Consider the following 8,122-nt stretch of genomic DNA (forward strand, 5'->3'; position numbering starts at 1 on the left):
GCTTCAGAGGCAATTTCTGAGCGTGGTGGGGTGGGGGTGCTTTCTAACTACCCCTCTGAAATACGGCCCCGCGGTGGCCGTTCCTCCGTGAGAGGCAGCGCCGCGTGTGACCCTCGGGCTCATTCACAAACCCCTCCACATTGAGAGGGGGGTTGGCAAAAGTATCCTGACAGCCAGGAGCCCCCCGGAACCGGCTTGCGACAGATAGTAATAAGGAAGGACTTTTTCTGAGATCTTCATGGCGTCACAGAAGTTTAAGAGATCTAGATAAAATGCCATACAGAATTATCCTAGACATTTCATTCTGAGGGGGATTAGTCATAAGCAACGTGAATTTAAAACCCTCTGCACCCCTTGACCCATTTTTTGGGAACCAGTTCCTTTAGCTCTGTAGAAGTAGCTGATAATGAGCAGAATGAATTACCTATGAAGATGTCAGTATCATTGCTGACACATAAGAAGAAATGTGATTAATTCTTAACTAGACAGCTCAGGTAAGCTTCTGAATATAGGAAAATCTGTAGTCAGGGTTGGGATTCATCTCATCTAGGACTAACTACCCAACAGTTATCTCCATTTGAGCTAATTGTACAAGATTGCTTTGTAATGGATCAATCCTTTCTAGAGCATAATTCAAGTAATTTGTGTCGTAACTGCTTTATTTGGGAGAGACTAAATCCTATCCAATGCTGATTTCTCTCCTCTGTTTAACTAGCTTACACAGGTACAACCACAAAACTAATCTTTACATGTGGTATAAGGAGTATTTTCCTTGTCATACCTGCTGTTTCAGGAAAGACCAATGGAGTGTGAAGTCCCAAATCACTCACTCTCTGCTGAATCACAGGATCACAGAATCAGAGAATCTTAGGGGTTGGAAGGGACCTCGAAAGATAATCCAGTCCAACCCCCTGCCAGAGCAGCATCACCTTGAGTTCATCACACAGGAACGCGTCTAGGCGGGTTTTGAATGTGTCCAGAAAAGGAGACTGCACAACCTCTCAGCCTGTTCCAGTGCTCTGTTACTCTCACAGTAAAGAAGTTTTTTTCTGATGTTTACAATAACATAGGCCTTTTTGTTATATACCTCACATTGATTAGAAGAGAAACTTTTGAGATCTGTTTAATGAGCAGCTGTGAAATTGCTGCTCAGCAATTTCATCAACAGTTTTAGTAACAAATGAAAAAATAATTAATTAAAATCAGGAATGCTGCTTATTTGCTTAATCTATTTCTGGCTACTGGAAGATTACCAGACTTTCTCTTTTTTATGGTTGGGGTGGGGCTTTTTTTAAGCTCAATGACGAGTACTATTGCCAGGCTAAGGAAGAGAGAAGAAACAATTTTCTTTGTGATTGGTCCCTTTGGAAGAACAAATCAAATGCACTGATGATGTCTGCAAGAAAGGGAAGAAATAATAAGCAGATGTAGTGGCACAGTCTCTCTTCAAGTAGTCCATTCAACAGAGGTACAAAGACACAAATTTGTAAGTGAAATAGAAGTATTTACTAATTTAGTATTTCTTATCAGAAATATTAATAATACTTTATTGAAGTCTGCTGAGTAGTATATTGGTTAATAAAGCTAGTAAAAAAAAATATCACAGAAAAGATTGGTTTTTTCATTATTTTTAGTGAGAATCCACACAGTAAATCTGACTTTTTGTGGGGGGAAAAAAAAGTGAAGCAGTATCTTTCAGCTGAAGATACTTTTTGTCAGCTTTCCTTCCCTTTCAAAATATAATGACTCATTTAAATAACTTTGGGAAAAAGGACCTAATATCCTACCTGTAACCTACAGTTACAAAAGATGCTATTACAGGCCTCTATAGAGAGGCACTCAAGAACTAAATGCAATGTTAATGCTAATATAGTAGACTAAAAGAACAGGGAGTTTAGAAACCTTTTATCAATAAATTATTCATGGAATTACAAGCGTTATTTATTTATTTAACATGAAATTTTTACTTTAAAACCTTTCCCATCCAACCCTGGCTTTCTTATAGTTAAGAGAGAAAAGCAGGAAAGAACCTCAAGGTTGTTCATCCCGATGCGTAATATGAAATCTGAATTTCACCTTGTATCTTTTTCTTCATTGATTAGACAACAGTGATGTGATTCAGCTGTCAGATTAACAACTTTTGTGTCTACATGTAGAAGTATGAGATTGAAGTTAAGATTCAGTTGCCTAAGTGTAGGTGTCTAATACCCCTTGAGATATGCTAGACGATATCCTCCAAATACTGTCACAGAACGTGTTCTGTCAACTGATGAGGCATGTATTAGATAGCCTAGGCTATCTCAAATAACAGTAAGTAACTATATTTAGACAAATGAATCAGCCTGTAGGTCTCAGAACTTCTACTGTTAATGAACAGGATTACATTGGTAATCACAAGAAAGCCAAGATACAAATTTAATGTAACAAAATGGACTTGAACAAGTTGTCTACTTTTGAGATGCCCAGAAATACTCTGCTCAACCTCCATTTTCCATTTCAGAAGGGCAGAAGTCCCCTGAAGATCCTGTTACATCTACTTGAAATGAATTGATAATTCCAGTAGCACATGGTATCTTAACTGGTAGTAGGCAACTATTTATGGGCAAGTGAGTCAGTTCCTCAACATATGATTTAATGGCTTGAAATAAAACATCTCTTGGCTATACCTCCTGGCCACCAGCTGCTATTCAAGAAGGGCACAGGGCTACTGTAAATCTTGTGTTATATCCTTCATACCCATTTGGACAGCTCAGATATCCTGGGGGGTTTTAAGTGGTGCTTCACATCTATGTGTATCTAACTGAATCTTGACCTTATCATAAAAAAGAGGACTTCAACACTCATTAGTTATAAAGGCTTGCAACCAGCTTATACAATAATATATTATATAGTATATATTATATAAGCATATTATATATGCTTATACTGGAATATATTATAGAAAATTGGAATAAGATGGGAAATTTATCTGTTCTTTGAAAATATGAAACAATGTAGGAAGTTTTCAAATTGGATTTTGTATTAAGACCACCATTTCTAGACACATGGACTATGGAGGAGAAAAGCTTTACTTATGCTTATTATATTTTGTTTATGCTAAAGTTACAACTTGAGTGCTGACCTTTATTAAAGTTTCAACTTTACAAAATAATAATGCTATGATTATAATTATGTAAATACTGATAGTGATGGTGATCATATTTTGTTATGTTAAGAAGTATTTATGGTTACTGGTTTTCTGGCAACTCTTCACATAGTCACAAACAAGTTCATTGTAAAAATTAGAATATTACTAGACATAATAACAGATAATTCCTTCTAGAAGCTCAAGGAGTAGTTATACATGTCACTGAGAAAATTCAGAATTATTGTTATTTTGTTCTAAATACCATGTCTTTGAATGTTTTAATAGTCAATAAAACTAGTATTTACAGCAATATCAACACTAATATTAATTTGACTGCAGTGTGAAAGAAATTTAAAACAACTGTAGAATGAGAGAGGGAGAAAGATATTATAGTACATTGCAATCACTAATAATAAGAAGTCATTTCTGTAATTGTCTTTACAGAGTGTCACCATTTGACTCAGTTTGACAACAATGCTCTCGATCCCCTCCCCCTCCCACCCAGGTAGGGAAGGAGAGAGAGAAAAAAGAGAGAGAGACTTGGCTAGATTGAAAACTGAACCGTGCAGCTTTAATTAGAAAACTAATGGGTGATATGAGAGAATATATATATATATATGTGATTATACAAAGGTGTGGGTAAAAGCCTCTCGCCTCCCCCCACCCCCAGCAACTCCCACAGCACTCTCCTCAGACGAGACAATTTTGAGGAATCCCGAAGCTGCTCCTGGAGAAAGGCAGAGAGTTACGAGGGTCAGGAGGGCTTGAGGTCGATGGGTTGACGATGATGGGCAGATGGTGTTTTCCCAGACGCCGGCCACAAACGAAAGAAAGAGAGAGAGAAGAAGGGAGACGGAGATGCGAAGCGAAGCAGCAAGAGAGCGAAGCAGGAAGGAAGGAAGTTTTCTTCTGTCATCTCCGACCTTCCCCCGAGCCTACGTAGATATATGGGATGGAATATCTCTGGCCAGTTCTGCTGTTCATCTAACCCAGCCTCCCATGGAGGGGCCACAGATCCCCCCGCAGTGTCTGAGCCGGCAGAGCAAAGGCACGACCTTGAGGGCCCAGCAATTATAAAAACATTCCAGTGTCTCATCAGCCTCGCAGAACATGCAGTTGCTAGTTGAAGAAAGCTCACTGAAAAGAAAAAAGGAATCAGCAAAAGAAAAACTGGCTTTATCCTGGCTCTAACCAGGACACAGAGGTAGATGGAAGACATGGACGTGAGCAATCACACCCTGGTCAGAGAATTTATTCTCCTTGGATTTCCTGTTGCTCCTCAACTCCAGAGTCTCTTCTTTGCAATATTTCTCATTGCATATGTCTTGGTTTTAGCAGAAAATATTTTCATCATCCTGACTGTCTGGACAAACTATAACCTCCACTCCCCCATGTATTTCTTTCTGAGTAATTTATCCTTCTTGGAGATCTGATATGTGACAGTCACACTCCCCAAAACAATGCTGAGCTTCGTGTCAGTGAAAAAGCAAATATCCCTCGTGGGATGCATGACACAGCTGTACTTCTTCCTCAGCCTGGGCAACACCGAATGCCTCCTCCTGGCTGTCATGGCATATGATCACTATGTTGTCATTTGCAAGCCTTTCCATTACTCTACTATCATGAGACACACTGTGTCTTCCTTACTATGGGATCTTGGTTGACTGTTTTCTTAATTGCTGGATGCAAAGTGTTTTTTTTTTCTCAGCTAACATACTGTGGACCAAATATAATCAACTATTTCTTCTGTGATGTTTCTCCTCTCTTGAACTTAGCCTGCACAGATATGGAAAGAGTTGCTCTTATAGATTTTGTAGCTGCCTTATTTATTCTCCTGATGCCTCTCTCCATAGTAATCTTATCCTATACCTATATAATCTTCACTGTCATTCACATCTCATCTGTACAAGGTTGCCAAAAAGCCTTCTCCACCCGTGCCTCCCACCTTATAGTGATCATTGTCTTCTATGTGACAAGCATTTTCATCTGTGAGGCCAAAACCACTTCCACTTCATGACACAAACAAAATCGTGTCTGCTCTTTATGCTGTTGTTATTCCTCTCTTCAATCCTATCATTTACTCTCTGAGGAACCAAGAAATCAAGGATGGACTAAAAAAGATCTTCAGAAAAAGTTTCCTTGCAGAAACATTTAACAAGTTTAATGGCAGAAGAGATTGTATCACTTAGAAAACCACATAGAAATAACTCGATTTTATTATTAAATCTCTTCATGAAAGCTCTGGTTTGTGCTTCAGAAGCTGAAGCAAGACCACTCAAATATTTTTTTCTTGAAATATGGGAAGGGGTTGAGGAGGAGCAATGGAAGGAGGTCAGCAGAGTGTATGATATCAGAGATGCTGATAAAATTGAATTACAGAATCTTCTGAAACCCTGCAGAAAGAAAAGCATGAACTCCCAACTGTACAGAAGGAGAGTGAGCCATCCTGAGTCCATACCAGGCTGGGTAATGGAAGCTTGGGTAATGGAAGCACTGTGAGAGTAAAGACTGGAAGCTTGTAACCTCTGGCAAGAAAAGCAAGGCTCTTCTTCTCCCTGTAGATCTGCAGCTAGAGAATGGTTTCAATGTTTTTGAAGTAGATAGGTGGCTGAATGATTTATCCAAACAAGCATCAGTGCCATCTGAACCTGAACCACACAGCAGTGCTACAAGGATGTGTCAAGTCACAGTGATAGGCTGGGTTCCCTCTGTGAGACATAAAGGCCTGACCTGTGAGCCTGCGGGGTATCTAGAAAGATTTACCTGCTTGCTAGTCGTTCACTTCAGAGGATGATTTGGGGAGACTGCTGTAGTGAGTTAACCTTGGCTGGTGACCACATGTCCACCAAACAACTCTCTCATTGACCCTCCTTAGAAAGACAGAAGCAGAAAATAAGATAAAAATCTCATGGGTTCAGATAAAGAACAGAGAGATCATTTACCAATTACCCTCATGGGCAAAAAGGACTCAACTGAGGGAAAATTAATTTAATTTATTACCAAGTACAAATAGAACAGAATGGTGAGGGGGAAAAAAAAAAAAAAAAAAAAGAAAAAAAAAGACAAAACTAAAGACACCTTCCCTCTACACCTGGTCTTCCCAAGCTCAACTACACTTCTTAATTTCTTACTCTTCTACCTCCTGCCTTCCAAGTACTGCAGTGGGATGGAGAATGGAGTTGCAGTCAGTTCATAATACTGAGCCACTCCTTCCTCATACTTTTCCTCTGCTCTAGGATGAGGTCCCTCCCAGGGATATATTTTTTCATGAACTTCATGAGTCTTCTCCCCACTCTAAAGTCTATCAGGCACAGCCTGCTCCAACATGGGTCCCCCACTGGCTTCCAGTTCCTCCCAGGACCTGTCTCCAGCACAGGCTCTCCATGGGCTGCAGCTTCCTTCAAGCTATCTGCACCTGCTGCAGCCAGGGTCCTCCATAGGCTGCAGTGTAGTTATCTCCTGCAATGTGGTCCTCCATGAGTCACAGAGAGACAACATGCTTCACTGTGATCTTCTCCATGGTGATGGGGAATCTCTGTCTCAGTGCATGGAGCACCTCCTCCTCCTCTTTCTATACTAATTTTGGTGTCTGCAGGGCTGTTTCTCTCACATTTTTCTCACTTCTCTCCTTCAAATCTGCCACTGGTTTTAGCCTTTCTTAAGTATGTTATCACAGAGGTGCCACCAGCTTCTCCGACTGGCTGTTTCAGGCAGCAGTGGGTCTGTTTTGGAGCTGGCTGAAACTGTCTCTGATATGGGGACAGTCTCTGGTTTCTTCTCACAAAGATCACCCTTCAGGCCCCCTCATTACTAAAACCTTGCCATGCAAAACAAATACAACTGCCAAGCTTGTCGAGGCATTCCAATCTCAACAACTCTATGATGCTATGATTCTGCATCCTCAGATATGCTCCTCTCTTAAGTGAAATAAAAAATTATTTTAAAATCATTTTAATTAAAAATTCATCTTTATTTTTACTATTTGACGACATTTAACTCTTAAATATTGTAGGTGGGAATTCTGTTCTCCTTGCTAGGTGGCCTGTAATGCCTAGACTTTGTACTGTTCATCACTCATCCTGTTTAGAATGGTCAGACTCTACCTGCATTGCATTACATGAGTTACAGACTCAGGATCAATCAATTCCACAAGCTTGTAACTACTCAATGATATATGTCCCCAGAAGACAGCTACATGCCATGCACATCACTTGTCTCCTCCACAATTCTAATTTGACCATTTTAGTTTTCACTGTGAACATATTAATGTTCATTTCCTATTCTGCTTTTAAATGTCAAGTGGAGCCTCCAAGGTGTGCTCCTGCCACAGAGGGTGAAGCTGCTCTGCTTTATCAATATATGTGATCACAGAGGTTCATGCATTTAAAATCCTCATGTTCTCCCTGTCCTAGGACTAAGGAACATCATAGAACATAAAATGTATAAAGGCTTATGGTTCTATTTTTAACCTCACATGGCCCATCTGAACCCAAGACAGTCTGTTAGAAAGCTCAGTTCCTCTGAGCTCCCTCACCAGCACTAGAGAAATCACCCTAAAACTCTGACTGTGAAAGCAAGTCAAACACATGATATAATCAGAATAACAGGTTTATTGTCCCGCACCAAGCTCTTATGATTAAGTACAGGGCTGCTCAGCACAGACCCCAAAACAGCCCTAATGATATCATAAGATATCATTAGACCTCATAAGAACTTTTTCTCCCTTCCTCCAAAAAAAACAAGTAATCCTTATTTTATTTTTTTCACGTTTGCTTTGGTTTTGCTGATTTTTGCGATCTTAAACAGTGACTACATCCTTAGTATGTGACACCTTATAAGCCAGCAGCCCTCTCTCAGTGTCTTTTAATATCTTTCACCTTACAGAGTTTTCCAATACTCTCCTTTCACTGCCTTAGAGTCATGTATCTTCCCCCCATTTTGTTGTCTGGACTAAACTAAGCACTCAAATAGAAACAACAGGCTTTTAAAACTTAA

General features: G+C 39.8%; 1 pseudogene; it reads left to right on the forward strand.

The window, feature by feature from the left end:
* The first annotated feature begins 4,335 nt into the window (after positions 1-4,335).
* Positions 4,336-5,316, forward strand: LOC127394148 (olfactory receptor 6A2-like; annotated as a pseudogene).
* The last annotated feature ends 2,806 nt before the right edge of the window (positions 5,317-8,122 follow it).

This window comes from Apus apus, chromosome 24 (genome assembly GCF_020740795.1).
Source record: "Apus apus isolate bApuApu2 chromosome 24, bApuApu2.pri.cur, whole genome shotgun sequence".
NCBI lineage: Eukaryota > Metazoa > Chordata > Aves > Apodiformes > Apodidae > Apus > Apus apus.